This window comes from Patella vulgata, chromosome 3, assembly GCF_932274485.2.
Source record: "Patella vulgata chromosome 3, xgPatVulg1.2, whole genome shotgun sequence".
NCBI lineage: Eukaryota > Metazoa > Mollusca > Gastropoda > Patellidae > Patella > Patella vulgata.
Window position 1 is genome coordinate 79,931,471 of NC_065881.2, and position 11,436 is coordinate 79,942,906.

Sequence of the window (11,436 nt, forward strand, 5' to 3'; positions counted from 1 at the left end):
TCCAGATCCTAGTGTAGTAAATACAAGTAAAATGAAATTTTGAACCATAAAAAACGAAACGAAATCGGATTTGTGTTTTAATCAGATTGTATTGTACATGTAACCATAGATATAAATATGACAGAGGGTGTATGAGCGAAACATTAAACCTCATTCAATATTTATACACAAAAATTAATTAAGTGTCCATTGTATTGTTTTGTTGTCTGTTCACCTATTTCTTGTATATATCCACCCATATGTTTATATTTAGGAGAGTGGTCATATAGGCTGTGCCTGTCCCTCAATACCTTTCAATCTTTGAATAAAATATTCTTTAGAAAAATACGTGTTATTTCTAATCAATTGTGTTCGGTGAAATACACCAACAATCCAAATTGAACGATATTCATTTGTGCCTGTTTGGTTTAGTCTACGTGATGTTTATTCACCCATGCATTTCTGAAGTGGCCATTTTTAATTACATCCGCACGTCGTCTTTTTATTTTTTATTTTTATTCTTTTTTTGTCATTTGTGAATTAGCCGCTTTTAATTTTTTAATTGCTTCCGCATTCTTTGGTAGTTACAAATGGCACTCGAAACCATTATGTCTATAGATTAGATGAGTCGTGTAGTGATTTAAAAATATTAATTGAGTCCTAAATATTGGATATCAATATTGATTGTAATGGACCAATATTGGATTCTAATTCGTGATAATAATTTCCAATATTATAGATATTATTGAGTAAGGAGTTAACCTGTGTCAAAAGTATATGGGTCAGTAAAAACAAGTTCAATTTAAAAATAATTATAATCAAGAAATAACCAGCGGGCCTGTGTGTATCGTTATAAAACGAAAAGTCTACTTTTAAATTTTAAGCCTACGTATTTATCTTTAATTAAAATAGTGCGGGAAAATGAAAGAAAATTATTACATGCTTTCGAAGCCTAGCTTATGTCGCCCTATGCCGCGACAAAACTGACAGCGACTCAAAATCGGCGACTGGCTTACGATCAAGTGGAGCTGATCAGTCGTGACTACCTGGGCGACCCGAGTGCTCATACGACTGCTGTAAGTCCGACGGCAACCAGTCGCCTCCAGTTTCTCGTAGTCACACGTTCTTCTCCTGTCCCTAGCCAAAAGCGACATGGGCGCACCTACGACTACCTTGAGTCGGCGCCTCGCTGAGGTAGCTAATAAGGCGGCGGTAACAAACATGGCGGACAAGTGGAATGAGGCCATTTTGAAGGTTATCACGTGACAGTCATGTGATCAGTTGTGGCTTCAATTCTGCAACTGACACCGGGCGGCTTGAGCGCGCTTACGACTATGATCAACTGGTTGGGTAAATTCAGTCGTAGCGAGATAAGCTCTCGGTTACCGTTAGTCGCCGCCAGTTTTATCGCGTCACTTTGCACTAATTAAAAAGTTGTGTGTATTGTTAAATATTGTTTTCACTAAATCCCCTCACTATACATCAATAATCCGTTCACCACACTAAACCCATGTGTATTTGTATGGTTGTTCGGGCAAATTTCTCTCATAACACACTACATGTTGTATGCCCGTCTTCATTAGCCCAGTAGGACGTTAAACCCCATTTCATATCATTTCACTTCTGTGATTGGGTCAAGTGGCGTGATTTCTTTTTTTTTTCAGGTACGTGGAAAGAAGTAGGGTCGCGTCTCAAACCTCCTGTTTCCTCACACAGGTAAAGACACCTACGTACACGTGAATTATTGAACCCATATGTCATTCCCGAAATGATCTAATTTGTGTCGAGTGGACGTTAAACGTCATTTCCCTTTTTTGGTCCAAAGGTATTAAACCGATAAATAATAACAGAAATTATGACCATTTAAAAGTTTTCATTAATTGGTCTCTATTGATTTCATGTCACCATCTTAACGTGTATCAAAATTGAACATGGCGGAAATAATTGGCGGAGAATAATGCCATTTTAGTCTGTCTAGTCCTCAAGTTAATCAGGTTATTCGACATTTTGTTTCACATACATGGATTAAACTAGACCAATTATCTCCCCTCATTTAGTCCCGTATCGATAATAGTAACTGGGTTGGAATTCGCTCTTTATAAATAGGTATGATACCTGGATTAGGGAATTACCTTTGTCAAATCACTTGTACCTTACCAAGGATAATTATTTCTCAAAACATTGATGTTTATAACAAACCACGACTGTGATAAAAGAGAATTAAGCCTTATTGCCATCTAACGTGTGCAGCAAAGACATTATTGTGGTTAACTTACAGAAAGGGGCGTTATAATGGAGTTGTCTCCCTAGAAATGGTCCCATTATTGAAAGCTTCCGTCTTTGACTCTAGACGCAGTAGTGGTGGTTCTAATGATTTCATTTGGGCAGTTTTTGTAACCATTTGATTACAAAAGAGTTACAGGCCTGTAGCTCCCCAAGTTTCTAATTAATCTGGGAGCAAAAAAATGTTGAGACATAGATTAACATATATACTATTCAAAAAAAGTAGGGGATATTTGATTTTGGGGGCATAATACTAAAATATGCAAATGACTACGAAAAAGGTCACTATAGAACCTAACAGAAGAAACATTTCCAGTTACATGTGACGCCCAAACGCACCAATAGCTACCGCATGGAATGCAGGTGATGCTTGGGATCATCATGGGGGTCCAACCCAAGATTTGCACGACTCTGACTTTGAATGTTACAGTCATTGTGGCATTGAATTCCAGGGTGGAAACATCAGTTTAATTGTTTTAGTGACCAGAAAACAAATTTTGATATGCGTCGGCTTACCCAAAATGAAAGGTTACGTGCCCTTGGCATGCTACAGATCGGCACAACACAGGCGGTTGTGGCGCGGACGATGAATGTTTCTCAGTCTGTCATAAGCAGGCTATGGTCCAGATACCGTGATACACACTCTGTACAGGACAGACCACGCTCAGGTCGACCAAGGGGGACAACTCAAGCCCAGGATCGATTTATCCGTACCATGGCCTTGAGAAATCGTGTCATCACAGCAAATCAGATCAGCGCTCGTCTTCAAACAGACACTGGTGTGAGAGTGAGTGGCCAGACGATTCGGAATCGACTGCATAGGGGTCACCTTCGCGCCCGACGTCCTCGCGTGATCCCTTGTTTGAGAGATCATCACATTCAGGCAAGACGTCGTTGGTGTAGGGATCGTCAACACTGGGATAATCGACGCTGGAGCAATGTGATGTTTTCAGATGAGTCAAGGTTCACTGTTGATTTTTTGGACAGACGTAGGAGGGTGTGGCTTCGTCGAAACGAGCGCTTCCAAGACGTTAACGTCATCAGACATGATCGATTTCGTGGTGGTTCTGTTATGGTGTGGGGAGGCATCACTGTTGCTGGAAGAACGGCTTTACATGTTGTTGCAGGGTGTGTTACAGGCCAGTACTACCGGGACAACATCTTGGCAGTCCATGTTGTGCCGTTCGCACGACGTCATGGCCGCCGTTTCATCTTCCAGGATGACAACGCAAGATGTCACAGGGCCAGGATCGTTACAGGTTACCTCCAACAACAGAACATCACCACATTACCTTGGCCAGCACTGAGTCCCGACCTCTCCCCATCGAGCATGTCTGGGACATGCTTGGACAGAGGTTACGTCAACGTCAACAACGTCCTGCCAATGTCCAAGAACTTGCTGCTGCGTTGCAACAGGAATGGGACAATCTGGACCAAAATGACCTTAGACGTCTCATTAGGAGTATGCCACGTCGGATCAATGCTTGTTTGGCAAACAGAGGAGGATTTACCCGTTACTGACTTGGTTGTGATGCTGTGGTAACTTTGCTGTTTGACCCCGGGTATCATTTTACCCTTATAATGGTCAATCTGTGCCTTACTTAGTCTAACGACCATTTGGAATAAATCGATTAATGTGAACTTCATTTCATTTTGTCATTTGTTTCTTCGTCAGTTTCATTAGGTGACTTTAATAACACTTAAAAATCAAATATCCCCTACTTTTTTTGAATAGTATATGAAGTCAGATATAGGAGTCAGATATAAATATTACGGCCACCCGCCGATTTCTTCAAGGTCACGCGATGTAAACAAAATTACAGACCTTGTTTGTTGTGGAGGATTGGGGCTAGGGCAAGGGTTAGGGCTAGGTCTTGAGTTATTGTTATGACCACAAACGACTGTGATAAGTATTAATTTCAGAAATGTTATTGCGGTTCACTAACAGAAAGTAGTGGGACTCAGACTAGCAATTTGCCCATTTACACCAATGTTAAATGGCTGTAACATCACAGGCTGTAGCTTTTTGCTCAACATTCCGTTGGTTCCAATCTTTATGGAAACAATGGGGACCACATTTAGCAATCTCCTCATCATAATTTTGTAGGGGGTTGACCGTTTAGATTTTTTGCTACGGGGATTTGATGTTGACTGGGGTGAAAATCTCACTTCCGACACTGCAGAAAGACACTTTACACCCCTTATCCCTGCGCTGTAATATCATCAGTATTACCCAAAACTGCTATGAAATTGCACATTTGATCCCTTTTCTCCAATTCTAGACCAAAAAGTCAACCAAAAAATGCAGGAAGAGGGGAGTAAAAAAATTAAGGGAAAAATTTATAACTCGTACTACATTCATGAAATAGGGGACAAATAATTACTAGTCTGAGCCGTCTTAGTCCAGCATATTTCCAGAGTTATCTCCCATACCATGGCATGAACGACAAACTACCTGTGTCTGCGGCAGTGACCCACAATGTAACATGTAAAATCTTTCAAAAATGATATAGAACTCGCCTGTATTTGCAATACAGACTAGCGAGCTCAGACCGAATATAGGCTAACGTAAGTCGGAGAATGCTGTTGCGTTTGTTCAAGAGATGTTTTCCAAACAAAATTGCCTATTTAATAAAAACTTTATGGGAGATTAGATAAAGAGCTGGAAGTTGTCAATATAATAGTTAAAAACTAAATAATGTAAAGGGAATTTGCTGAAAATTTCAGTCAAATTGATCCAATCTACACCAAGATCTTAGCGATTGAATTTTCGGCCTAGCCTCGATCATCATTACTAAAATCGGTACGATAAAAAGAATAGTCTCGATTATCCATTTCATGCTTAAATCAAGAATGAAAGTGGAACAGCAGATAGGATACTAATCCAGTAAAGATCGCGGGCTAGCGCTGACATCTAGAGTTGATTATGGTCTGGATAATGTCCTATTAATAATTTAGATAACATTTCAGGACTAAAGAAAGACCTGCAATAGGCAGATTTAGCTCTTGTATAATGTATGTTTAATGGTAGTTCATAGTTTAGCCACAAATTTTCAGGTGGGTTTAAAGACTAATTAATCTTACCCTCAAATTTTGATTGTTTCTTCCAATTAGTCTGAGTGACTTGTCGATAAAGAATTCATATACCTGATATAAACAGCAAATACATGTATATAACCTATTGGCACTCAATTTCAATTGTATTTTTATTTTTTACGCCATTGCCCTATTCATTTATCGAATTCTTTACATACTTTAGTTTTTATTATCCCACTCTAACAACAGTCCATTATCTCTTCTACTTGTAAAATTTTCTACTAATAGTAGCTAACATAGCGACAGTAAACCGGGCATAACCCCTGGCATAAAAGTCTAAAGTATACAAGTACCAGTATAATTACTCAATGTTTTCTTCCACGTTGATATTTAGATTGGCATTTTAAAGGGGAGTCAATCCAGATAAAAGTCAACTATAGAGACCAAGGTTAAGAGGATAGTCTTTGAATAAATGAGTAATAGTTCTGCCATAAATACATGGTACTGGCGTAAAACAGGCAGAGCCCTCCAACGCTCAAAGTTTTCGTGGAACCAGAAGTAATATAACTCCGTAGCGTAAGTGCAATGTAACGAACACCGGCCTATGTCAGTCCCTATCCACCCTCGGTATCCCCAGTGGTTTCATTCCGTTCTACTCCACTAACCCCTGGGTTAATCTATGGGGGAGACACGTTTTCAAGTTATCCGCCCTTGATGATTGTGCTATTTTTATCGACCAATCCCATAAATTGTTATTTGAAAAGGAAGTTGGCAAAGGGAAGTAACTCTCATACGAGTTGTCCTATTCTATATGCGTAATTATTAACAACCAATTATATATTACGTTAATGGAAACCAGACGTTCATATAATAATGTAGGGTCATTAGTTTTATTGAGAACCGTTCGTTCGTTTCCGGAATTTTATATCCACGTGATATCGTAGACAAGCTTGTCTGCGATATCACCTCGGTGGAAGCGGACGTAAAATACAACTAACAAACAACAACGTAGACAAGTTATTGTGAATCTAATTGCCAAGTGTAAGTTTAATAATAATGAAAATAACAGTATGACATATTTCAGACAAAGAACGAATAGTAATAATAATAGCAAAAGTCAAACATATAGATGTTATGCATATTTGAAATAAGCAACACATACAACAGATTATGGTTATCTACCCTTATAAAAACGAAGACGAAACCATTGGTTTGTAAACTGTTTTCTGATTGGTTCGTAGACTGTAGCTACAATCAAGGCCAGGGCAGATAATTTGAAATTGTTGAAACCCTATGGATTAACCCAGGGTATAGTGGAGTAGAACGGAATGAGACCACTGGGGATACCGAGGATGGTCCCTATCTCGACCTGCCCAGTCTCGGGACAGTCCTAGTGTAACCATCAATTCCGAATATACCAACGATAATCACACATGGCTTATTTTAAGAATTTATTGTCGAAGCTCTGTTTTATAAAATGTGGATTTGTATGACTAGGGGAGTCTGGTGGAATATTTTAAACCTGGTTGTCCCTTTAAAATATTAATATGAAGTCGTCATGAATGGCTGGCCCAGATGAAAATAATTATAAAATGATCTATTAGATCACTATGCAAACTTTCCATCATCAAACCATTCTGAAGCTTTAAATATTGCAATATGTAAAGTAATCAATAATTTCCATCAACTTGTTTAAAATGTATTTTGTTATATAACAAAGCACAATTCATGTTAATCGACAATTCATTTTTTGCCTTGAATTTCAAGTTAATCACCTAATAATGGATGTAACGTCAGTCGCGCGGAGCCGATTTATAAACCATGCAGGTAAGTTGAACCTAACACCTGCCATAAAAAAAATAAACTTACGAGCATCCTTAATAGCAAATTAGAAAGACTTGCGTTATGTAGAGATTATTGTATTATAATCAGATAATCGATTTGACATCCAAATAGCAATGAAATAAGATGAAATGTAGTTTAATGCCCTACTTTTCTGCAACAACTTGGTTAATAATCAGGCGGGCATACACGATGTATTATACAGTGATGGAAATTCCAACTGCTATATGATTTTTTACGTAAACGCCAGCGGTTACACGGGACCACGGTTTTTCGTCCCACCAGAACGACTAGACGTTGTTCCTTACAAAAGAACTTAATAAAAGTTAGTATTTCATGAAGAGGAAACGCAAACGCTGACGTACGGGCTGGTGTGCCTCTCGTAGCAAACTACATTGCATTCCGGTTGCTGATGAAGAAAAGTATAACGTATAAGGTCTGTTCTGTCATGATTAAAAGATGGCTTATGTAAGAGTTAAGCCAAGCTCACAGTCCACCGTACGTGCTATTACGCGCAGTCTACGGGGGAATGTCAGCAAAACAGTGCGTGAGACTTACGCGTCACTTGTGTATGTTCGTCAGCGTAGAAAATCTGAGATTGGCCGTAGAGACTTTTGGTCCTGCAAATGCAAATTCTTCGTGTCTTGCAAAAAATCACGAACGCATACAGTGCGTACGGTGTCCCTACCCCTGTTGCATGCCTGCATTCAGTCAGTAGCACGGCTATTAGGGGCTTTTTGATGCCCGTACACAAGTACTCCTGATTACTACCATTGCGGCCCTCAAGTCAGTACATCCCACTTACTATGGCTGCAGAAAGTACAAATATGGCTGTCACCATACAGACAAGACTAAAGGTGTCGAACTTTTACAGGCATCTAATAAAAGCGGAAGAAGGGCGCGGATACAGGAATATCGACGTCGGAACGCGAGGCGACAGAGGCGGTGTGGGAACGCCCAGGGATTGAACGGGGGTGGCTTTTCGGTCAGTATCACAACCTATTTGAAGAGCTGGAGAGGAAGTCGTGAGGTGACTTTGTGGCGTACATGCGGATGCCTCTTGACATGTATGCAGAGCTCTTGATGCGTGTGACACCTCGCATTACCAAAAGTCCAAGAAGCTGCAGTCCACTTGAGCCCGGATTGAACTATTACCATCCGATTCCTGGCTATAGGCAATAGCTACAAGTCACTTGAGTTTTCATTCCGTTTGGGATCAAATACCATGTGCATGTTTGTACCGTGCTTCATAGGTGTGTCCTGCTTTATACGAGGAAAACAGGGATGAGCTTTTTAGCATTCCTTAGACAAATGGCTCGATGAGGCAGCTACGTTTTCCACGCGCTGGAACCATCACTATTTTGTAGGAGCTATGACGGAAAACACACCCATATTAAGAAGCCCGAGAAAAGTGGGTCATCGTACTACAATTACAAAGGATTCTTTTCGATAATACTCTTGGGCTTTCAACTGTTGTAAAGGAATCTATTTCTTAATGTAAAATTCGCAGCAGTTGCTTCAGAAACATGCACCAATTGTACAACGAACGTCCATAGTAGCCAACTGGTTTTTATGTAGAAGAGAAGGGTGGAGTGCCATCAGTTGCTATAAACAATTTAATACATAACTTAATTTAAAATTCATATATACTAGTATATTTTCAATAAGAAACCAATCAACAGAATACAAGATACAATAATAAATCTGATTAAAAAACACATCTGAATAAAAAAAACACAGTAGACGCATAATTTCTTTGAAATATTTTTTTAAAGATTCCTGCGGCCACCTTTAGAAATGATATCCATCATCATTTTTGTTACAAAATATCGAGGGATTTCTGAACTAGATTCATGGCAATTAAATTGATAAAAATAAGGTTTCGTGCAAACATATTGAATACTTTTCGAATTCTGCTCCGGAAACAAAACAAAACAGGAACAGACGGATAGAATACGGGTTGGGTGGGGTGGGGGCATTATATGTGGGAGGATAATAAATGGGCGCGGTTAGCAATTTCGTTTCGTTTATCGTTGCTTAGAAACTTTCATTCCCCACGATATTCTGCAAATTATGTTCTAGTTTTATTAAACAGTCCTATTCCAAAAGGTTATAACTTTCGATCACCACGATATTCTGGGAGTAACGTTCTCGTTCTATAGGACAGTCGTATTCCAAAAGTTTATAACTATCGGTCTCCCCAACATTCCGAGAGTAAAGTTTATATATCGAGTAACGTTTCAGTTCTATCAGACAGTCGTATTCCAAAAGGTTATAACTTTCTATCACCATGATATTTTGTGAGTAAGATTTCTATATCAATGAGCCAATCGTATTCCAAAAGGTTATAACTCTTAAACCACCCAGAATCATTCTCAACACTTCTTAACAATAAAGCCAATTTGATTAGTCTCTACGTTATTGTGATCTGAGCACCATCTTCAAGCACATTTATGGTTGAGGTATCTCATCCCAATTGTTTATGGTGCAAATTCGGGTGGACGTAGATCTGAGGGGGGGGGTGCACTTAAAGGGACCCTTGACAGTTTAAATCAAATTGAAAAATGTCCCTCATACCACACTGTATGGCATATGCCCATCTCCAGCAACCCGTTTGATGCAGAACAGTAGGACGTCAACCCTAATTTCATTCATCCGTTGTGAATGGCTCCAGTATCTCACCATCATTGGTCATTGTACAAGTATCTCATCGTCATGGTACAAGTTTCTGGATTTCATTGGCCATGGCCCATGTACCTCTTCCTCACTGGGGAAACTTACATCTTGTTCATGGTGCAAGCATCTCGTCCTTACTGAGAGAGGTTACATCTTGTTAATTGTGCACGTGTCTGGTACTCATTGGGAAAGGTTACATCTTGTCCATGGTGCAGGGATCTCGTCTTCGTGGCACAAGTGTCACGTCCTCATTGTGTAAAATTGCTTTTTGTCCATTGTGCAAGTATATCGTTCTCGTTGAGGATCGTTACACCTTGTACATGTCTTTAACATTACCGAAAGCAGGATGTTCACAACTGTCGACGGCCGAAACAGTTGCATGTTAGATCTCTTCGTTTAAAGTTAGATGGCGTGTAGAGTTTGTGTAAACTAGACTTTGTGTTTTAAGCCCCACCCCTACAATTTCAATTGCTCTTTGTTAAACATGTGAGTTATAAACCGAGGTGGGTTTCTGATAGTCTAGATCAGCAACTTGTTTTATTTGAGTTGCCATGTTTGCCAGTCAGTAGCTGTTACAGTGGTGCTAGATTCACTGGCATCAACAACTAAACATTGTTTAGTTAACTTATTAAAACTATATGCAACACATCCACATGGTAAATCTTCAGTAGGTGTCATACAATTCAAGCTACATTGTATTCGGTTCTTCGATTGGTACCTTTTCACATTTGAAGCCTGGATTTTCCTTTTTCCGGACATTTTCTGCCATTTTGTTGATAGTACTGCAGCTCCGGTATCTACAATACAGAGATTAAAGTAGATTTGAAAGATTACATATAAAATCAAACATCACACAAATTAAACAGCAGGGCTATTTTTGAAAGTTAGGAATGGAGTCTAACATCTTGGCGACACAAAACTTTGGAGGGGGACACGGTGGTTTAGTGAGTGAGACGTTGACTCGCTAACCTGGAGGTTCGGCGTTCGATCCTGATGCTGGCCGGGATTTTCCGGCATATATTTCCCTTGCCAATGGTGAGAGAGAGAGAGAGAGAGAGAAGGGAGAAATGGGGTTTAACGTCCACTCGACACAAACTAGGTAATTTCGGGACTAACATATGGTTTTAATTTTATTTCAATAATTCGCTTGCGCGTAGGGGTCTTTACCAGTGGGAGGAAACCGGAGGACCCGGAGAAAACCCACGAGGTTGGACAGGCGACCCTACTCCTTGCCACGTACAACTGGGGATTCGAAACCACGCCAGTCGACTCAATGACAGACTTTATGATACAGCGCGCGCACGCTAACCATTCAGCCATCCACCCCCCCCCCCTTGTCAATGGTGCAGGACGGAGGGTCTTGTAAGGGGACAGCGTATAGTCGTTCTAGTTGGACGAATAACCGAAGATCAGCTTGCAACTAACAGAACCATGGACAGTTGAATTTGACTTTTCCCTCATAGCACGTGGTATGGCGTATGGTCGTGTTCATTAGCACAGTCGGTACAGAACAGTAAGACATGAAAAGCTATTTCATTTAATTTACTTTGGGCATTTTGATATTATATTAATACATTGTATACGGTTATTACTTTCTGTCACGTATACAATGCTAGAAAG